At 36.7% G+C, this 23,449-nt stretch overlaps 3 long non-coding RNA genes across 3 annotated transcripts; all 3 read left to right on the plus strand.

Annotated features, from left to right (window-relative positions):
• The first annotated feature begins 630 nt into the window (after positions 1-630).
• On the plus strand, positions 631-12,777 carry LOC130100411 (uncharacterized). Its single transcript, XR_008808868.1, has 3 exons — positions 631-1,289; positions 1,407-1,504; positions 12,297-12,777. It is a non-coding gene; the product is annotated as an uncharacterized LOC130100411 (long non-coding RNA).
• Positions 12,778-13,257: 480 nt separating this feature from the next.
• LOC130100412 (uncharacterized) lies at positions 13,258-13,631 on the plus strand. The gene is made up of 2 exons (XR_008808869.1): positions 13,258-13,435; positions 13,542-13,631. It is a non-coding gene; the product is annotated as an uncharacterized LOC130100412 (long non-coding RNA).
• A 2,222-nt stretch (positions 13,632-15,853) lies between these two features.
• Positions 15,854-22,707, plus strand: LOC130100415 (uncharacterized). Its single transcript, XR_008808870.1, has 3 exons — positions 15,854-16,590; positions 19,500-19,689; positions 22,324-22,707. It is a non-coding gene; the product is annotated as an uncharacterized LOC130100415 (long non-coding RNA).
• The last annotated feature ends 742 nt before the right edge of the window (positions 22,708-23,449 follow it).

Below are 23,449 nucleotides of genomic sequence, written 5' to 3' on the forward strand. Positions count from 1 at the left end.
GATGTTACCAATATCAATCACTGTCCTTGTCAGAGCTCATTTCCCAGTACATTCAGCATCTAGCTCATATTCGCAATCTCAAACACATCCTCAAAACTATCATTTTCAGCATCTTCAAAATCATTATTTTAATCGCTGACAGCTTCTTCACCAGATCCACCATCAAGTGACAGTGACACTAATATTGGATTGCGTTCAGTACTTGCTCTGCAGTAAATCACTGAGCCATTTCAAGTTTTGCTGATGATACTTCCTAATCTTTTGTTTTCCGCCTGCGGTAACTATGAGTGAGACGCCACTTCATTATTGTATATCAGACTTTGCGCCCTTGTGGAATAAAGGTGAATTGTTCTTATTCAGTCATCAAAGATTCAATTATTGTTGTGCAGAAAAATATACTTACACTGTTACACCATTGGGTCGTTAGCGACCCTATAATTTTTTTTTACAAAAAATGAATGGGAAAACAGGCATTCTTTTATCATTTTTTTCTTGTTATATTGTTTGTAATTAATTGATTGAGGAACACTAAGAAGGTTGATGTCTAACTTTAAAAAATGAATGAAGGGGAGGGTAGTGGATGACGTCCCGGGTCACTAAAGACCCGAGGTATGCTTTTAAGGGTTAATGTCCTAAAAAGTCAATCTATTAACATTGGGTGAGACTCATTTGCTATGAATCTATTCACACCACAGAGTTGTACAGGTTTCTGTATGAATGATGTTGAATCACAGTGATCTAATTGAGAAATAATCACCTAAAGAGTTCCAGACATTTTTAGATCTGCTCTGGAGTCATTAATGGTCGAGATTTGTAACACCTGCTTAGGAAAAGTGCTGTGTCAAGAAAAGAAGATTGAAGCCAAGAGTGCTTTATTTCTCAGCAAGAAAATGTCTGCACACACACACACTCACAAACACACACCCTTGAGGCCCTGCCCATTATCTGTCTGACGTGTAAAATGTTCCTTGGAGCGATCGATGAAGATCAGGTCCAAGGAATTGATAACCTTATAAAGCCTGTAATTACTTTCCTTCCTCGGCAACGAGCAATAAAGTTTTTATTATGGATCTCTCCGCTCACTCCGCGAGTCTTAGACAGTGAGGGATGTTAGAAATTAAAACTCACAGACTGTGATTGTTTCACCGACTGAAAATGCACGGATACAGATGATTGAAAGTGAACTTCGCTGATGAACAGAATTTCAAGAGCAACCTGGGCTCCTATGTCATTCTCTTCAACGTGGAGATCTGGGAAGAAACTAATGTACCTTCATTAACAGTAAAACAGTTAAGTCAAATTCAATTTGATTGGTTTCTGCTGTATGTTTTTTCAATTAAGTATCTTATTTCAATGTAATCTTGATCATAAATTTGGTTGTTTTGTATCTTTTCCAAATCATATAGGCGCTACGTTTGAATGAATGGAAATGGCTGGCAGAGGATTTCCCAAGATGACTGTAAAAATGTCACCACATGAAAAGTCTTAGGTTCACACCTGGGAGGTTAGTGCGGATCATTTGAAAAAGTGTGAACACTGCCATCTGAATCCTGGTGCGCACCAAACAAGCAGACCGAGACCCCTGAAAAATAAGAGGGCTTGCTTATGTAGGCATAAAACAAAAGCTATTTTAGATGTTAACGTTACATTTTGATAAAAAATTACAAGACAATATTTTCTTTTTCCTTTGGAATGATGTGCCAAACTAAATTGTTCAAAATACTGTGAGACCAAGTGCATGTATTAAAACAGCAAATATAGTCAATTTTGGTTTCATATTGACAATGTTACTTGTTAAAGTTCATGGAATTGAAAAAGATTGACCTCAAGATGTCAGACATTAATCGTCCACTAAAAATCCATATACAGCTTTCTGTCTCTCAATTCCTCCCTTTTGTAGTCCTCCTCTGGATGGAAACATTGCTGAATCAATGCTAAATCCCACTGAACAAAATTATATTGATAAAACATAATGACATAATAGAGTGCGAACCCAGAAAAATCAAGTTAACGGATTTGATGTCAGTTGTCGGCCAGACACGGTTGTAGTCAGCGTGTAATTGGAACTGGAGTGAATGAATGTTGAAGTGTGGTTGCAGTTTCCGGTTTGTCATATGTGGATAATAATTCAGCTTTGCATCACAGGAATAAATTACATTTGAAAATACATTCAAAAACATAAAATCCTACCGACCCCAAACTTTTGAACAGTGGTGTACATGAAACATTATTGGGGACTTCATTAAGTTTTGAAGGAGCTATGTCTGAGCAGTAACATTTTCATCTAGACTCAGACATTGGGAGAAATTCTCAATCAGACAATTTCCTTCAAACAGTTCTTGAAGGAATTACCTTATTACCGGGATGTACACGTTCATTCTGAAGTGAACCAATAACTTCTCTCTCGGAAATCACGGTTCCTTCCCAGTCAGAAGTGAGCCATATATGACAAATGAGAAGCGACGGACTTCGTTTCGAGCCGGTCTGTAGCGAGCACATGCCTTTCTGAAAGAGCAAATCCATTTCAACTCTATTGAAAGTATCAAAAGAATAGATATGTGTTCATTTCATACTCGGCTCGAGAGCTCAAAGTAATCTGGGCTTAGCGAGTCCCTCTCATGAGAAGCACGAGAGGGAGGGCGAAGGATATAAACTGTTCAAACAAAGTGAAGTGGATGAGACATTAAATTAGAAATGTTCTATTTGGCGGCCTGGTGGATTCCAACTGACGCGAGTACGAAAAGGGCTTTACATAATCGTGAAACAAAAGGTGAAAGACTGGCACGGCTTTAGCTAGTTGTTTCACCCCAGAATCTGGGTTGGCTGCTGTAATGAAGACGTCCTCGGTGACATTGTACGGCCACGGCGTCGCTGAAGGAAAGGAGGTTGAGCGGCCGCTATTTGAAAAGCCATTTCGGCTTTGATATGTCACGGCCGTATGAGGTTCTGTAGGATAAGCAGTTCCCTTCGCAAATTGCACAACAGAGAGAGAAAGTACTTGCAGAAGACTTTGTTCAGTGGAGTGTAGCCGTTAGAGCACTAGGTTATGAAGTTTAATATTTTTGGAGGCCATTCAAAGAAAATAACACAAGAGAAGACGGATGCTAGGCCCCTACTGGCAAACACGGCACAATCCTCAATACTCTTCAGAATGTCACAGAGAACGAGTATGTGTGTTTCAGTGGACAAACTGTGGTGTTTTCATTCCTCTGTGCGCTAGTTGTTATGAGGGGGTCAACATTTGTCTGGTTAGCATGGCCTATTAGCATGATAGCTTGTAGATGCTAGTGTCATGCAAGATCCATGTGCTAAGACCATTTTTACTGGGTATTTTATTCATTATTTTGCATTACATTACATCTTCAGAATGTCACAGAGAGCGAGTATGTGTGTTTCAGTGGACAAAGTGTGGTGTTTTCATTCCTCTGTGCGCTAGTTATTATGAGGGGGTCAACATTTGTCTGGTTAGCATGGCCTATTAGCATGATAGCTTGTAGATGCTAGTGCCATGCAAGATCCATGTGCTAAGACCATTTTTACTGGGTATTTTATTCATTACTTTATTATAAATGATAGAAAATTGCTTTATCAATCATAAAAGTTTGTTAACGCATTTTAAATTGCATATAACACAATTATATTCACCTAGCAAACACCTTGAAACCCTAACAACACCACAGCAACTCTCTGGCAACATGGCAGCAAGATTTTTACCACAACAATTGTCTTATTTTACAATTAAAAATAATAGATTGCTATTTATTGTTAACTAATTACTCAATTGTTGTATTAATTCATTTAAATTGTGTCAATATCACATTACACTGTATTATCGGAGCTAAAAATGGATAAATGTCCCTGTGCTTTGAGCTAGCCTTCGATTAGCAAGCTGACAGCTGCTACTCCTTTTGTTAACTACAACAAGAAATCATGATAACGTGCTACGTTTTTGGACAGGCATTGAGGATGCACCATCTGGATCCTAAAAGCAAATATCTACAATGAAAGTCATTTAAAATTAGATATGAATTCTTTTGCAGTTTTACCAGGCCCAGTTCTTTTTGGAGGGCTCCTTTTTAAAATATAAGACTCATCTATAGTCAAAGCTATAAAACTCAAAGCACATCTAAAAAAAAAAATTATAAGAGGCAACAGTCAAAGTCGCTTTAAAGTAAAGGAAAGAAGTGAACAAAAGAAAGACAATGTAGATAAATGAGCCTGGAGTTTTAATGAATACCTTTGTTGTTCTTTTGAAATTTAAAGTAGATCCCATCCCTCGTTCCTCAACTTGATGAAGAAAACAGCCTGCCACGCTCAGAGCAGAGGCGGAGCGATCTGTCTTCATCGAACCACAGAGGAACGGATTCCTCTACGGGGGAAAAGTGCTAATTGCAGTTAAACTTTTTCGCTAAAGTGCCGTCTCTGCGAACAATCAGTCGTTCTGCCGCAGACAATAGAGACAAATCAAGGAAAGCTCAACCTACATAAAACAATTAACCATCCAAACATCAGCCCTGCTCGCAGAGGGTATTGTCTTCGGTGATGAATACTCGACTTGAGGTAAGAGGTGAATAAGTCTCAAAAGGTTTTCTATGGCGCCTTTTATGTATTTCCTTGTTTTCCGAATAGAAAACTTTAGACTTGCGGCATAAATCCTGGTCCATTTTGCAGCTTATTCTTGTCAAGAACCACTCATTTCAACAGGAAGTGACTGTTTAATTGACATTTAAAGTGACAATTCTTAGTTCACAGATGGTATTCGGACAATATCCCACACTTTGGGACATGAGTAAAATACTTAAAATTCAAACAACTACTAATCTGATTTGACTTGGACACACACACACAAAACAGTTTTTTTTTTAATCCCTATTTGAACAAAGCCTATAAATAATATTTGTAAAGAGAACGTTTTAATGTAAAAGGTTTTTTTTTGAGTGCTTGGGTATCAGAGTATGTGTGCGTGTGCATATGTTGTTGAGCAAGCGTACTCCACACTGCAGTTTATCAAATCACACCTTCAAGGTCACTATTACAGCACAGCCTCTCTCTCTCTCTCTCTCTCTCTCTCTCTCTCTCTCTCTCTCTTCGTCTACTTCTCTCTCTCTTTCCATTTCCTCTGGAGCATTTTTCAGTTGTGCTCTGTTTTCTCAATGAGATAACGTACCATTTTCCCCAGCTGTCTCCGCAGCTTTAAATGCATGACTACCCATTCCAATCTCCCTATAGGGGAACAGAATGAGTCTACTTTACTTCAGTGGGGTCCGCCGCAGGCCAGCGAGCCTCTCCAGGGGACAATGCGTTTAAACACAACGTATCCCACAGGCCCCAGCTGGAGAGATTTCACAAATCATCATATCAGAAGCCAAAAATATGCGTAATCATGATACACTGTCATTTTTCATTACATGTAGAGTGATAGAGATATCAGAGGCATACGTCGTACACTGATTCTTCTGAATGAAACATGGGTTTTGCCTGCTGTTAATTGAAAAAAAAAAATGGCTGCATTAATCTGAGATGATCACTAGAATTTTATTAATTTTATGTTCTCTTTATTTTTAACTATCCCATGATAACTCACTCAGTATGACACAGTATAAACTGATATACGGGCAGTCAAGGTATAAATTAGAATTAATATCAAATTCATTAAATTAATTGCTTTATTTTATTACTTTATTTCTGTTATGATTAATCATGTTAAATTGACAACCCTAATCAAATCTATATTAAAATACATAATAAAATAAGCATAAATATAGTTATATATCATATAAAGTAGCTGTCACAAGATGAAGACGGACTGAAGAGAGGATCGATATCAAGATAGTTTGATCAAACAAAAAGGCAGATAGGCGTAACAGTGTGCACTAACACAAACAATAACAGACAACTGAAGAGTGAACAAGGAGGAACTTAAATACACAGTGATAATGAGATGATAACGTACAGGTGTGATGATTAGATGAGTGTCGATGATTGGCGGGAAAATCAAACAAAAGAACACATGTGACTGATGAAAACCAACTGAAAGTCCATGAAAACCATCTAACTCAACTGAACTTAACTGTGACAGTAGCAATATGTCCTTACAAAATAAAGATGGTTAATATTATCATATTAAATACAGGCAATATTAAATTCAGTCTTCATCAAGAAGTTCAAGTAACAGTTTTGAGTAACAGACCTGACAAATCATTAAATTAACTATACACATAGTTATAATAAATTGTAAATAAATTGTTTGGGATGTTTTGCAAATGCTGAGTAGCCTATCCTATTAGTTACTAGCAGAAAAACAAGTGTGATATGCAAATATGCAATTTTGACATGACAGTTTGACATGACTTTCATTTACATTTACATTTACATTTATTCATTTAGCAGACTTTCAATATCAAAGCGGACCGTAATTACATAAATGTATATTTTATATAGTTGTCTGGCTGTCGACATCACATTAAATGAGATATAAAATGTCAGGAGGTAAAAACAGCGATAAAGGGGATTTTGAACCTTTTATAATATACTTACCGTATTGATTGTTTCAAATATGTGCATCTGGCATTTGAGTGCTAATGCACCTGAGCCCCTGAAACAGGATGCATGATAAAAAATAATCCTGTGTGGAGCCAGCAATGCTAATCAATACACTTCCAGGCTTGGCTGCTAACATTAGCTTGGAAGGCTAAAGTGGCTAGATCTTCGGGATGAAATTCATTGCATCAGCTGGGAGTTGTTTTGCTTTTGCTTGCATTTGTGTGTAATCAAACGGACAGGTAGTCCCAGTTGACTCATTTAGTTCTGTTGTTGGTGGTGTATTTTAACTGTGTTCTTGGCTATTTGTTCATTAAAATGTGTGTCTGCATGTTGCCATTTTATGCTCATTATCTCAACGGGCTGCTAGGAAAGATCTGCTAGGAGAGAGTCTCTCACTACCTCTTAGCCATTTCTTTTTGTTTTTTGTAAATGAGAGAAAACACAGCCCCTGATCAGGCTATCAGTGCTCCTCCGAGCATGAGAAAGCTAACATAATGAACGATCAAAGGAAACAAGCTAACTTGCTAATGCAGGAGCAGTACGCTGTACGTGGTTTGCGGCAACTATTTTGGTAGCACAAACAAACACTAAACCTTCAGCTGTTTAAAATATTTAGGCCAGTGTGTGTCTTGATTTTAAACCACCTTTCCCTATTGCAGCTTAATGTGCAGAGACTTCTTGAGCTTGCTGAGTCTCTTTTCCTTTGTTTTTGTTATTTTATTTTATTTATTTTAGTGCTGGGCAACGATTAAAAAATGTAATCGCGATTAATCGCATTGTTACGCAAAATTGAATAATGAATTCTAAAGTATTGCGCACTTTTGATTTAAATGTACTGCTACAAAAGTGCAATAACATGTGGTTTGCAAAAACTTTAAACAAATAAGGTGCTTTTATACCAGCAGTATTCCCTTTACACAGTAGGCTATCAATAAAATATTTCTTGTAAATCTCAACTTAAACATCAACGTAATCAAATCAAATATTTAAACAAAGCTATTTGCCACTGCCAGGGCATTACCTTTTATCTAGCTTGTTAAAACGAGTCCAGTTTTCTTGTTTTGTTTTTTTTTCTGAACAGGTATCTTGTATCAGGGAGCAGCAGAAACAGTCTATGTACATGATGACTACTACAGATATAAGTCGACCAACGTTACTTCTCTGATAGCAGCTTAGGTTTGGTCATGGCATGCCATGGTTTCCCACGTAAGATTACATTAAACAGAGTGAGGTGAAGTGGTCGAGCACAGGTGCAGCGACAAGCGGGTGCGTTCCTGTGAAACTGTTGCGGTCATGCTCGCCTCATGCACGCGCCCGCGCGTTGCCGAAGTTGAATTATCTAACTTTTTGTACACGACGCGCAGCACAAATCATTGGAAGAGAGACTGATCCTCGGCTCGCTGTTTGTGAGTTTCCAGAATCTAAATAGTTATCAGGACATCAACAGGAGGGAATTCACATGGCAGAGCATCCCCGCTAAACTAAACGCAGGCCTATCAGGTAAAGTTATGTATAATTTTAATTTAAGTTAAAAAGGCTACAGCTGCGAAGCGCACAGAAGCGGTTGCCATGGTTACTATCCATTGAGCGCCTGTCATTCACTCACGGAGCGCTGTCTCCCTTTCTGTTCACCTGAGAGAACCTTAAAAGCCTCTCCACTGCTTGTTTGGGTGGGTTATTTGCTGGCTGACCAACATCCCACCCCTCCTGTGATCATGGTTTGACTGTAGGCCTATGTGTATTCAGAGCCAGTGAGCAACGGACTTTCAAAATAATAATAATTAAAAAAAACTGCGTTAACGCGCGATAAAAAAAAATTGTCGGCATTAATTAATAAATGCGTTAACGCGATAATAACGCGTTTTACTTGCCCAGCACAGGTGTTTAATACTTGACCCCCATTTCATACTTACATACGAAAAAACTAGGCCGAACAGTAAGTTACTTTATTAGCAGTCTAGCATAAACGCTAACAAATAAAACATTAGAAAATATATGTAATTGAGCTGACATGTATGACACTTTCAAGATAAATATGAAAAATTAGTAAATAGCATTTAATTAAAATGTGCAAAAAAGGTTTTAGGCAAAAAAAGACGAATTTAGTATTGTTTAATGTAAATACAATAACTTGTTTTGAAACAAAAAAGGAAAAGCAAAAAAAAAAAATCATTTTAATTATTAAGTTTTCCAGAAACACACTGTCATTAATTATATTAATACATCCTGAAACTGTTGACCGTTGACCAATTCGTTTGCACAGTCCTCAACAATCTCTATTCCATGTTAACTGAATTTAAGACTGCAATATGACCCATTTTAGCAGGGAAACTCCCATAAGCATGATCTATTGTTGCTGCCACGTTTCTGTGGCTCATCTCATTATGGATTCTTATCACCATGAGAAGTTTCCATGTGCAGTATGAGAGAGTAAGATAAGGTTGGGGTTTAAAATAATTTTAGGCCTGGCCATTGTGATAAAAAATTATAGCCCCTTCCTCTTATCTCTCAAGAGCAAGAGAGGAATCATCTGATGTAAAGGTATGTTTTTGCAGAAAGACACTAAAGAATGCTGTTTTGTTATTGGTTGAGCTGTTGAGCAGCTTCACTGTCATTGGTTCACTCATTCCACTCTTCACTCTTATTGGTTCACACGTCGCCATGCCCATAGCGACGACTGTTAAGGATTACCAGAGAGCTGTGAGAGCCACTGTTTACATTTGTGAGATACCCTCAGGTTTCTGTTTACCTCAGATGCTATGGATCCCTGCAGTTATGTGTCCTTTTCGTTTTTGTGTGGTTCTCAGGCTAATATTGAGGGATTTAGCCACAGGAAGTTAAATCACAGCTAAGAGAAGTGGGGAAAGGAGGGGATATGTCTCTCCTGACCCACCATATGGTGAGTGACACTTCCTATTAGCACAAAATGAAGAGTGTGATCATCAAATGATGGGGACAAAAAAAAGGATTGATGGCTTTAATGACTTCAAGGTTCAAGGAGGGAAATAACAACAGTTTAAAGGGGAAAAGACTGATTATAAAAAAAGAGTAACACTAGCATACATAAAACACAACAAAATAGCTAGCATTGTGCCCCTGATAGAAATGTTTTGTAGAGTTACATTTCCTGAAATATGAGTTATATTTTTAAGGTTTTTATCATATTTACATTTTCTAGAGTTATATGTATTTTCAATGTTTCGTCAGATTTATACACATTTGAAAAAAACTTATTTTTAGTATTTGTTGGCTGAGAGTCGGACAGTAGGCTACGACTCTGAATTGACTGTATTTGTTTCTACTTTTAAAGCTGTTTCTTAGTGGTTACATTTAATTTAACCCTTAAATGCATGAATGTTTCACCAATCATTATTACACATTCGGGTCTTTTTTAGCGACCCGGGTCTATATCTAACACGGATGGATCTCTACCTGTTGCGATAATATATAACTCTCCTGATTAGAGTAACAATTACAGAAGAATAAAATAAAGCATATGTTGTTACCTTTTGGAGCTCGGAAGGGTTCAGTTTGAGCAGATGTTACCAATATCAATCACTGTCCTTGTCAGAGCTCATTTCCTAGTACATTCAGCATCTAGCTCATATTTGCAATCTCAAACACATCCTCAAAACTATCATTTTCAGTATCTTTAAAATCAATATTTTGAACGCTGACAGCTTCTTCACCAGATCCACCATCAACTGACAGTGACACTAATATTGGATTGCGTTCAGTACTTGCTCTGCAGTAAATCACTGAGCCATTTCAAGTTTTGCTGATGATACTTCCTAATCTTTTGTTTTCCGCCTGCGGTAACTATGAGTGAAACGCCACTTCATCATTGTGTATCAGACATTGCCACCTTGTAGAATGAAGTTGAATTGCGCTTATTCATTCATCAAAGATTAAATTATTGTTGTGCAAAAATATACTGTTACACAGCTCAGGTTGTTTGCTATGGAAGCTTGTTTCCGCCATTGAATAAAATAAAATAAAATAATAATTGCGACTTTTTATCTCGCAATTGCGAGATATAAAGTCGCAATTCTGAGAAATAAAGTCGCAATTGTGAGATATAAAGTCGCAATTATGAGAAATGAAGTTGCAATTGCGAGAAAAAAAAAACAGATTTGAGACTTTTTATCTCACAATTCTGACTTTTTTTCTTACAATTGCGAGTTTACATCTCTCAATTCTGACTTTATAATACATAATTGCGAGTTTATATCTCAAAATTATGACATCTTTTCTCAGAATTGTGAGATATAAACTCGCAATTGCGAGATATAAAGTCGCAATTCTGGGAAATAGTCGCAATTGCGAAATATAAAGTCGCAATTCTGAAAAAAAAAGTCGCAATTGCGAGATATAAAGTCACAATTATGAGAAATAAAATCGCTTTTGTGAGAAAAAAATATAGAATTGAGACTTTTTATCTCGCAATTCTGACTTTATAACACATAATTTCGAGTTTATATCTCGAAATTCTGACATCTTTTCTCAGAATTGTGAGATATAAAGTCGCAATTGCACGTTATCAGGCCAATTCTAAGGGAAAAAAAGACTAACTTTTTTCCCCTCAGTATAGTTTATATCTTTATAACACACAATTGCGACTTTATATCAATCAATTCTGACCTTATATCTCGCAATTCTGACTTTATAACACGCAATTGCAACTTTATATCACGCAATTCTGAGAAATAAAGGCAGAATTGCGAGATGTAAACTCGCAATTGTGAGAAAGAAAGTCAGAATTGTGAGATAAAAAGTCGTAATTACCTTTTTTATTTTTCATTCTGTGGCGGAAACAAGCTTCCACAGTTTGCAACCCTATACATTTTTTTTTACAAAAAATTAATAGAAAACAGGCATTCTTTTATAATTGTATTATTTTTTTCTTGTTATATTGTTCATAATGAATTGATTGAGGAATACTAAGAAGGTTAATGTCTAACTTTAATCCCCCAACCCCCCACATTGAGCCAGTCTGGATGCCATCAGTTCTGACTAAAGTATATTTTCTTGAAGTCAAACTAAAATGACATTCAAAACCTAATAAATATTAATGAGCTAGGTTATTTTGTGACATCGCCACAAAACAAAGTGATACCTATGATGTGTAGCAATATTTGTTATTTTCATTCCACCAATTCTCTCACATTCCCTCCCTCTCTTCTCACCTTCAGTGTATGACTACATATTGCAAAATATTAAGTGAAGGTCTGTCAGGATGATGCTAACAGTACATCACTGAGGTGCAACTTCCTGCCCCAATCCGCTAATGAGCAGCAAGCCTTGCCAAGATCGTGCTCTGTCAGGTGCGGTGACAAGTAATATTAGTTTTCTTTCCTATAATTAAATCTAAAGTGGCCCAGTAGTCTAGAGCATAATTGGACGCTTGGTTTGCGAGTTATCAGAACCAAAGTTCATCATAACATATACGACTGGATGGGTAAGTTTAATTCCCTCTGCTGTACGGCTGTTCCCTGCGTGAACGCATTTTCACAATTAATTTCCTAAGGGTGACAGGGTGACAAACACGTTGCGTCCCAACTTTCACATGTTTTTGGTCAGAATAAGCTCTGGCGTGGGCAGATTTTGTGGTTAGGCTTTGCAAATACTAGATGCAACGGTTCTGAGGGAATCCAAACCACATAATTTCCGATCTCCGTTTAGTTTTCTGTTAATCTGATGAAGATGGATGGGCGCCTTCATCTTCAAAGTGTCTCTCTTGTATTGCTTTTTAGGGGCACATCTTTATCTGCAAGGCTAATGTCTTCTTGAAGTTCATGGATCCTCCTGAGGTACAGACAGCAGAGGAGAGATGACTCGATGTGTTGAATATCTGATGCCTTCCTCTTTCCCCGCTGTGGCCATTACTCACCTCCTCGGAGATGATTGCAGAAGCCACAACAGACGCAAAAGTGACTGACACAGAGACACTGTGTGAGTTACATTTCAAAAATACACACATTATGAATGATTACTTTAACAGGATGGATCATAGCGCTCGCTCTCCGTCTCTGTTTTGTTCCTTCCTCTGTGCCTTTTGTGTCTTGTGTGTGTCTGTAAAAGTAGAAAGGAAATCATTCAAGTGAGGACAGAAGCAAAACTGTGAAAAGTAAGAAAGGAAATTACTGGAACTTTAAAGTCAACTTGAAATTGGCTCAATTTACTTTCTGAACACATGTTCTTGGTCTTATTGTGAATAATGCACATTATTCCAAAGAAAAAAATATTTGATACTTCAAATTGGACTTGCTTTGCCTCTTAAAGGGATACTCCACCCAAAAATGAAAATTCTGTCAAAATTTACTCACCCGCAAACCTGTATGAGTTTCTTTCTTCTGCTGAACACAAAGGAAGATATTTTGAAGAACGATTGTAACCAAACAGTTGTTTGGCACCATTGACTTCCATAGTAGAAAAAGAAAATACTATGGAAGTCAATGGTGCCAAAGTTCCAATCGTTCTTCAAAATATCTTCCTTTGTGTTCAGCAGAAGAAAGAAACTCATACAGGTTTGGAACAACTTGAGGGTGAGTAAATGATGACAGAATTTTCATTTTTGGGTGGAGTATCCCTTTAAACGTTTTTGCTTCTATGCTGACATCAGTTCTGCCCCTCCCCTCCAACCACTTCAACATGTTTTACCATTCAATCAATTCTCAACAAATAAAAGTATTACACTATACCTCTCATCCATGTTAAGATTTTTAAATTGTGCTTTGAAGTGTCACACCAGGTTGGATGCCGGTTATTTTCAGTGAATAACATCCTAAATATTGTTGCCTTTTTGGAGCTTGACAGTAATATTCTTCTGAATGACTCATTTTATGTTCCATGGTAAAATTATAACAGCATATGGGTTTGGAATGAAGTGAGGGTGAGTAAATGATGGCAGATTTCATTTTTGTATGAGCTACCTTTAATTGGCATGAAAATGGTTACAAAAAATATGCTTAATTTTCATTTGTTCTTTTTGATTTCAGGATGATTTGTGACCTGGGCATGTTTTTATGAGATTCACGACCTCATTAATGGGTTTCGATCAGTTACAACTGTGTTTCCTATAAAATGAGGGGGGAAAAAAATCAAAGGCAACAAAATGTATTTCTACTCATTACAACCATCTCGCTGTGAAAGACCAGCGCCGATCCCTGAGATGTCAATTATGATCATATCTCTTTCATAACGTACAAAAACCATGAGTCAGGGATTACAAGGAAGTCAAAAAAAGCGAGAGGGCACCGACTATATGGCCTCTAAAGACTGCAGAGGTTTTAGGATGTATAATAAGCTGTGTCCCTCGCCACGGCTTTAATTGGCTCAGTTTCTCTTTTGTGTCAGATATCACAATACCATGAATTAAGGGCTGCTTTATTACCGCCCGCATCTCCGCCGCACGAGCTCTCCCTGACTAATTGAAAAGTGGTGGAACAAGGAAAGCAATTTACTCACCTAGAAATTACTTTTCATGATAACAATGCCATTTTTCAAAGCCAGGCGCTCCCGTCCACAGTCCTAGTTCTTAAGAGGGAACCATTATTTGTGTCGGAGGGAAGAGAAAAGCCTATTTGCATTACATTACAAGTCCAATTGGCACCCGGCAATGAGGAAGAGTATGGAGGGAAGAAAGGGAGAGATACATATTTCACACTGTCTTGGAAAAATCTTGCACTTTGTGCTTAAGTTGCGCTGATACTGTGTTATTGGGAAAGAAAAAAACTATATAAATCATTTTTTAAAGTATTTTTTTGTGTGTGCTACTTCTATTTATATGCAGAAGAATGGGAAAGGCAGGACTTAGAAATGTTGCAAGCCAGATTTAGTCACATTGGCCCACCAAAAGGTAACGCAATTATTCATTGTCATATTTTTGTAACTCTTTCCCTGCCATTGATGTAATTGTCCATCATTTATGCTTCCCCGCCATTGACAGAATTTTCAGACAATACATGCTTTCACTGTTAAATGGTAGGGAGCGCTATTATGCATCTTCTGAAATAGTTCAGAATCTTCTGATCCAAAAACAAGTGAAGAAGAAGCAGAAACAAGCGATAGAAGCATTGCTTTGTAATGCCATCATCAAACATTCAACAGCATAGAAATCAAAACTGCCTAATTTTACCGAATGAAATGTCGACCCAGGACGAGGTATAGGACTGTGCAAGCTTTGGGGGTGTTGAAGGACTCGATCTACTCCATCTATGTATCATTGTTCTGAATCCGATCCGGATGAAATCTTTCAAAAACACGATTTAACTCTTTTTATAAAACTTACCCTTGATAAAAAAAAATAAAAAAAAAGAATGCAGAGGGTCTGGGGAAATGAGGGAATGAGAGAAACTCTGGGTTTATTCCACAGTTTTTTTAGAAACTCAAATAAGTTTTAAGATTTTGAAAAGTTAAAAAACGAATTCATACATTAATTTTATTGTAAATATATATCTAAATATTCATGTTAATCTTCCATAAAATTAAAAAAAAATCAGTCTGTTTGTCTTTTTTGTTTTTGATATTTGTCTCAAATTTTTGCTGCTAAATTAAATGTATGATGTTTTATGCTGCAAATTATGTCACTGCACACTGATCAGCAGTGATAGCATTTGCATATACTTATGCTTTATTGTACAACTATTAACTCTTTCCCGTCAGCGTTTTTTTTTTTTTTTTTTTTTTTTTAAGTTACCAGCCAGAGTCAGCATTTTTTATCTTTTTCACAAAACTTTCATGGCCATGGTAACTGACTCTGAGTATAAGTTGCCTCTCTTTCAGAAACAGGCTTGACTTACCCTGCTTTCTTTGGTTTGACATACCTCCCATTCTGAAACAGAAAACCAACGGGTTTCCTCACTTTTTTAAGTTTTGTTAAATGTTTATTTTACTATAAATGTAAAAAAAATTATAGTAAAATAAACATTTAACACATAACTTAAAAAAGTGAGGAAACCCGTTGCCTTGAAATATTAAGTAATAAACTTCATGCGCAATTGAAAAAAACAGGTTATGTGAACCTGACAATTCCTTGTCAAATTACTTTTTTCAATTACGTATGAAGTTTGTTTATTTCATTTTAAGGCAACAGGTTTCCTGACTTTTAAGTTAAGTCACTTTTTACAGTGTAGCAGTCGGACAATCTGTTTTGAGCTTGTGGTTTTTACAAATGTGTTTTTGTGGAGCATGCATCAGACTGGCTGCGTCTCAGGTTAAGACATGGAAAACTGTTAAAAAAAATATTCATTCAAGGTACAAAATGTTGTCTTAATCCAAATCAACAAATGCCAAAAGGATTTTCGGTCTAGAGAGATCTATCATCACTTCAAAACATGGGTTTAAAAAAATATTTACAGTATTTTAGTCATCACATCCAATGCTTTGTGTCATTAAGATCAGACAGGTCAGGGAGTGAAAGGAATTAATTCATGAATATATTAGTCTGTTTGAGCTCATTAGAGTGATGAGATGCTAATTTATGACGAGTGAAGGTTTATTTATAGCCCAAGAGTGGTTTAAGCACATCTCTTTAGACTTCTAAGTGAAGGATAGGGATCTTATATCATCTCTTTGCAAGCAATAAGAGTCTGATTGTCTGTAGCAAAACCCTGGACTCATGGCCCATTCTGGTACTTAAACTTTAAGACCCCGCCGTGGAACTGTTTGCTTGGAGAACTCTAGTTTAATTCCTTCTAACGTGGACACGAGAGGAATTGTATCCGTCCGACGTGGACTCAAGAGGCAAATAAAGAAAATAATTGGCTTTTTGGTTTCCAAACAAGAAGCACAACTTCAGCTGAGCAAGACAAATCCAACCTATCCCAGAGCTCATGGGACAGTGGACTAGACTGTTATAGCCAGAAGTTTATTCTCAAACCGAAGACACAATGTAAGTAAAGCACGTTTGATATTGCGTTTTTTGAAAATACCATCTACTCAATCCCACTTTTTCTGTACATTTCAGGTCTGATAACTTCATAAAAGTGTGATTACATTGCATTTTCCACAGAAGGAAAAAGTGCTTCAAAGGTCACTAGAGGTTGAGTGAGTACATGTGCATTTCCCCTTAGCGTTCCCCGTTGGATCGCTACACAAATATTGAACTTCACAAACTTTTCTGGCTTTCTGAGTCTTGAAACAAATTAAACCTTCAGCACTCAATGGAAGGTCATGATTCAAGTAATGACCTTCATGTTCTCTAAGGTTTCTCAAGGTTCTTGTACAATGTAACTTGTCCTCCCATTGGCTCCCAATCCATAATTTGGTCAGGTCAGTCACCTTTGCCAAACACATTGATGCCTCAGGTCAAGAAGGAATGCAGAGAAAATATTGCTGCTGAGGTGGCCTTCTACAAGACTGCCTCCAAAACTATTTCTGCTGTCGCTCCATTGGTTTCGATTGAGGTGGAGCAGTGTCCACAATCCCTTAATCAAACACAATCATGGCATTCGGGATTTCTTGAAATAACCAGCAGGTGTGCTGGAGTAGGGAAATGAAGTCTGCAGGAAGGCAACCCTCCAGGTCCAAGGTTGGCTACCCCTAATCTTATGCATATTTCACACAAAAATGAAGTGAAAATCACAATCAGATCTGTCTCACAGTCACGTGAATTTCAGAGAGATCTAAATTTTGATCACAAAGTGTCTGTGTGCCTGCATTCTCCACCAATTTCTCTGGTGTTGTATAACCATTCACAGGGACTGTCGAGCCATGTTTTGAAAGAGTTACTCTACATCGGTCTATTGTTGTGTTGTCATCTATTTCAGATAGCAAACAATTTCCATGTAATTTCTCTCACATCAGGCTAAAAACGCAACATTTACACCCAACATAAGTAGATGTTTCTTGGCCTAGAATAAGCCTCAGAGTGATTTTTGCTACAAGTTAAATGACTTGTTATGCGAGTCCATGGTGTTAGGTGATGTCCACTTCTTGAGTATTTCTTGGCAGTTTGTTTCTGTGGAGGTTATGGGAGTATGTTAATTCATTGTGGGCATTGGTACGTGTTTGTGCCAGCATGCACAGGTGTTTCGGCTATATGGGTCTTAAATGTTGCCAGAAACAAATTACCTGAAGCCCTGCAACTATGAATCTAGACAGATCAGTCTTACACGTGAATGTTTTTAAACCTTTTCCAATGCACCATTAAGCCTTGGCAAAGCGGCTGAAAGGTAATTGCCTCTCATTACACGCAAAATCCCAAATAACACACTTTCAGTTGATTGAAATTGAAGTGGCAGAATTTGAATGTCGTGTTTTATCGCAAATGGCTTTACTGCCATAGAGATTCACTTGTACATATGAAAGTTTTAAAGCAAAACATTTGTCCAAATCATAAGCTATTAGATCAATTCCAGTAGCAGCCAATTTGTTTTGTTAATTGTGTTAAAAAAGTTTTGACATTTTCTGTCAGTTTTTACAGTAATGTCAACATTTACAGTGTCGAGCGTAACTCCAATGTATATGTACTGTACATCTTTGGATTTATTCATTTTTATGAATAGATGAGGAACAAGTCATTCTTGCCTGATAAATGTAATATCAGTCCAGATTCAGAACTCAAAAGACTCGAATTGGAGCGAAATTCCCGAGGTATCTTGCTTTGTTCCCCCTTTTTTACCGCTACAGTGGCTGAGCATTGGTCTGTGTCCAGAACAACATGCTGTTTTAACCTCCCTACATGAAAGTTTTCTGTGGCGTCCATATTTATGAACCTGCCAATAAAAGAAGAAATTTGAGTGTCCACTGGGTTTTCGGTAAACCCATGGGTTTTTGGTATACTACTTATGTATCTGTGCCCACCAGCCGTAACAAACAGGAAACATATTTATTAGAACAGGAAGTCAAGGAGGGACAGAAATCCAGCCTGACAGTTACAGCTCAAAAAGTATAAACATATACAGTAAGTTAAGAAAACACATTAGCAATTTCACATCTGTTGCCATCAATTAAATTAAATGATCATATTAGACAAATTTTTCTTTACTACAGTCTCTAAATTGATATGGGTTTTGTGTTTTTTTAAGATATCCAAATATTGAGTCAAGATGCATCTGTATATGTGTGTGAGAGAAACGGTCGGAGTGATGAATACTGAGGCCTTAGGGCAGATTTCTGTTTGTGTGTGTGTGTGTGTGTGTGTGTGTGTTTCTGCATGTGTTTGTATGTAATATAATGAAGCCTGAGTTCACACTTTGGCACAGATGTCTCCTGGGACAGACAGCGAATGGCTAAAGTCAAAGTTCAGAGCTCGAGTTGGACTGCTCAAACACACTCACAAAAATACACAGACTCACAGAAGTTTTGATGTCTTATTTATGGTGTCATTATCAAGTGACTATATAAAGCCTGAGCAGGCTGAGAATTTGATTTTGTGTTGAAGTTTAGTTTACTCACATATTCACACATACTTGTCTAAATTTATATATATATATATATATATATTATACTTAAAGTCTGATCTGGCTTTAGACATTTCTGAAATGTCTTTATACTATTTAGCCACTTTTTTCTTTGTCTTTTGATTTCTTTTTCTTTTCCTCCTCTTCTGAATGGAAAATAGGCTGTCACAAACTCAAAGCAAAAACATGATTCTAAAAGCGGTGTAATTGCCCTGCATCCTTCCCAGCATTCCTTCTGCCATACATCCATAGGATGCCACAAGCTTTTCTTTCATCTTTCTTTTTTCTCATACTGTGCAGACGATGAAAAGTTTCTGTATGTGTTTCTGTATGTGTAGAATAACTGCTACTATGATCTACTACAGTTATCAAAATGTATAATTCAGAGAGAGAAGACAATTTACATAAATAATTAACATAAATCGCAAATAAAAGAGGCCCCAACACAGACCTTAGGGGGACTCCCTTATTTTGTTCATCTAAGCATAGTCATGAGCAAATAATGACACATTTTCCCTTTATTCCTTTAACACATTCATCACCTGGAGACAGAACCCTGCTAAACCTTCACTGCCGATTGACTTCATCCCAGTGTGCGGTGGATCTTTTGTCTCTATATGTCGTGTTCCACCCCAGGAGGCTTTTCCTTCACCTCTCCGCTCCTCTGCAATTAAGGCTGACAGGACAGCTTGCTCTATTCCGCTGATGCCAGTACTTATCAAGACGGAGAGAGAGAGTTCAGGTATGTTCATCTATCAGTCAAGTCCCCTTTCCAACCACCCACCCTGTCTCCATCCATGGCAATCCGTCTATTGTTCCTCAGTTTTCCTTTTTACATTCATTTTTACACAGCCACATGGGAGACTCAACTGTTATAAATGGAGTTCGACATTAGCATGTAGCTAAGCTAGCAGCACAATACTGTAAGAAAAAAAAATGTAAATAGAAAGCACAGAAAACAAATTTTGGTTAAAATAGCTTTAAAAACGTATGATTGTTTATGTTTTATATTATAATTATATTAAGCTACTTTTTATTTCTACTTCTTACTATTCAATGAAATAAAAAAAAGTAATTGAGCCTATCGCAATACATGCTGCAGTGTGAGTTAATCACTATAAAATCTTTTTTTTTATAAAAATGACTTTCTATTATAATTATTTTTAACTACTTTCTGTCTACTTTGTATAATTTGTATATCCTTTTAATATCTTCTCACTCATCTGTCATCTTAGATTTTTTATTTATCGCTGAGCATGTGGCATTTTTAAATATTTAATATAAAATTATTTTTTATAAAAATGAAATTATTATAAATCTGTATTGTAATTTATGTTGAGCCACTTTTTAATTGTTACCTTTCACTATTGATTGAAATGTTCTTGCTTTGTCCTCCATTATTTTTTTTTCACTGAGCCTGTCACAATGCATTCTGAAAATATTAAACAGTTAATTTAGTATTATTTTAATAACAATAAAAAATTAAACCAGTATTATTTTATATTAGTCATTTTCTATTTTATACTTTTCACTATAGAATGCAACGAGTTTCCTTCGTTCACCATTTAATGGCGTTTTTGCACCCATGAAGGGCACTTCGGGAAAGGGTCATCATTTGTAGGAGCGTTCCAACCAAAAGTAAACAACTGAATTCCTTCATGAAGGGCCCTTCCACAGGTCCGTTAGCAAAGGGAACATGCAATGGTCACTTCAAGGAAGTCATTTAATCGTTTATGGCCATGTTCTGCCCTTCGGAGTGAGTAGGATATAGGGATCCTCACTTCCAGTTGCCCAAATGCTTAATTCAGCCGTCTAAAGAATCTACTTCCTGATTGGTTCCCTATAGTATAAATGCCTTCGGCATGACGTTCAATATATTTTCTCATGTCAGTCATTCTGTTTCCCACACCCAGCTGTCATAATCAATCCAGTCCTCCTCGTTCCCAGCATGCCAGCTGTCCCTGCTGTGTCACTTCCTGGAAATCTTTGTTTTTAGTGTCTCTTCCTCTCTTTAACAGTGAATCGATAGTCAACAGAAATGACAACCTGTATTCTTGTGTTAAACACTTTATCATCAAGTCGAAAGAGTCGTGCTGACTGACGCAAGACAGACAGTTAGCAATACTCCAGCATCAATTATTAACATCGCCTCTTGTAAACAGACATTTTATGAAATAGAAATGATTCCTTTTATAAAATCCATTATCAAACCATTTGCACTTCTTTCCGTTATGACTGCAAGTCTGAACTTTTCTATAAGACGCCACCGTAATAAATAGTCAACTTTATTCCCCACCAGGGATTTTAAACATTTATACGCCAGAGATGGAAATATCACAATAAAAGCTTAAGTATTGGCCGGATGGAGTGAAGAAGAGACAAATGTTATTTGTTTTGGGAGTAAAGCTGGATAGTAGTGCGTTTACAGTATGACAGTGCCCTCTAGTGGCTGTTGGTGTTTGTGTTTGATGTGTGTAGCCATGCAAACGTTGAGGAGAATAACAATACTGACAGTAAACTGCAACTCTTTATCAATTGTTTTTGTAAAAGATTTGGACAGAAGGTCATTTAAAGATTTAATAAATAAATATGTTTTTTGCTGTGTGAACTGGCATATTTGACCTGTGTGTAAGTAAATGTGGCCAAGAGATAATCTGCTCAAAAATATAATGTCAATTAGCTTCATTTATGATGATATGCATAGAACACCGAACCGTTAGCAAAACCAGTTTGGCTATCAGCTAAGCTAACACTTGCAAACCATTTATGGCATATTTACGTCACAAAGCCATCATTCGACCGAAATGAAATATGTTGCTTAATAAATGAATAATGCTATCACAACTGAAGAAGTACAACAAATATATGTAGCCTATATTATACATAGAATTACAGGGATAAATGGCAGTTTTAGTGCTCGTTTTCAGCGGCACACACACATTTCTGGAGCTAATTTGCCAACAATTACATTTAATTTTACTCTGTGCAGTGGGAGGCCGACTTTCACTGATGTTTGTTCATTTCTTGCTTGGTTTGAGATGTTAATTAGCTAAATAAATAAATCACAATTTCATTTCAGAAACCAAATATTAGAGACTTTGGCATTTTATCACCACTTTAAAGTTCCTTCAAACAAACCAGTTCATCTGAAACACAGGAAGTTTGTCTTCTGAAGTCATTTTAGTCACTTCAGAGGCATTTCAGCTTTACCCGAGAGTTTTCCCGTGATAAAGAGCCACCTTATCATCAAAGTGAATTATTCCCTGTGCTTAAAATCACAGTATTGGGTTTGTACGCTTTAAACCAATGTTTTCTCTTTATGGCTAGTGCATGTGTTTTTTTGGGTCAGCTTAACTTTCATTTGTATGTCATACAGGGTGGCTCTCATACAGGCAAGTCTCTGCTGTCAATTTGTGAGATGAATGGCAGTTTTAAAGCTGTGCAAACATCTGTTTGATGCCATAAAAAATGGGTATGTAAATGCAGCATGTAAAGACAAGGAAGAACAGACAGAGAGAAAGATGAGAATCATGGAGATTGTGTTCACAACTCTGCCAGGTTGTTTTGAGTCAATCACCTGAGATATTAACCGTGTTCACAAACTTCTGGCCTTATAGTGTAGGCTACATAAATGGTCAATTATAATATATATACGTATGTTATATATGGTTTTCAATTGCATTAAATGTCATGTATTATTGATTTTTAACTTGTTTCTGTCAATATGTATTATCAAATAATATTAAATGTAATAAATGGTCATATATATGGCCATATTTTAAATCCAAATACAGTGTACAGGGTGGTCCAAAAGACCACATTTAACCCTTGTGCATCAATTTAAAAAAAGTTACACATAGTGGACAAAAATGTCCATGTCAAAAAACTGTCCATGCAAATTTGAAGTTTGGGAGCACAGACTTAAGTTTGGTCACATTTTAGAGAAGACCCTTGGCAGATTATTGAATCTGTTGAAAAAAATGTATAAGTAAATCCCAAAAAAAAAGTCATAGGTTTAAGTTTATGAAAATTATTTATGAACATTATTTTATATAAAATATATATTTTATGAAACAAGTTGAACTCTAAAACGACTAGAAAATCAAAGCCATAAATCTAAATAAGTTGTGTTCCATATTTGAGATTGATTTCTCAAAAAAAAAAGCTTTCGGTAAGATTTTGTTTGGGCGCAGCCAGTAACAGATTTTCTCTATTGGATGCCAGCAAAAAAAAAAAAAAACCAGAATAAAAAACCTCTTAACAAAGATTGCACAATAGATTTTTTAAAGGAAATGGGGGTGAAATAGTAAAATTCCCCCCAAAAATACACATCTGTGCCAAATTGTATGCACAAGGATTTAATATATACACTTTACACACATTAACTTTTTTTTAAATGTCATAATTCGCTCTTAAAAATGCTGGGTTCATGGGGGTCAAATTTGGACGAACCCAACCATTGGTTTACATTTTTTAATTAAATTAAAACGCAGCGGTTGGGT

This window comes from Rhinichthys klamathensis, unplaced genomic scaffold (genome assembly GCF_029890125.1).
Source record: "Rhinichthys klamathensis goyatoka isolate OS25496 unplaced genomic scaffold, OSU_Roscu_1.1 h1tg000241l_1, whole genome shotgun sequence".
Taxonomy (NCBI): Eukaryota; Metazoa; Chordata; class Actinopteri; order Cypriniformes; family Leuciscidae; genus Rhinichthys; species Rhinichthys klamathensis.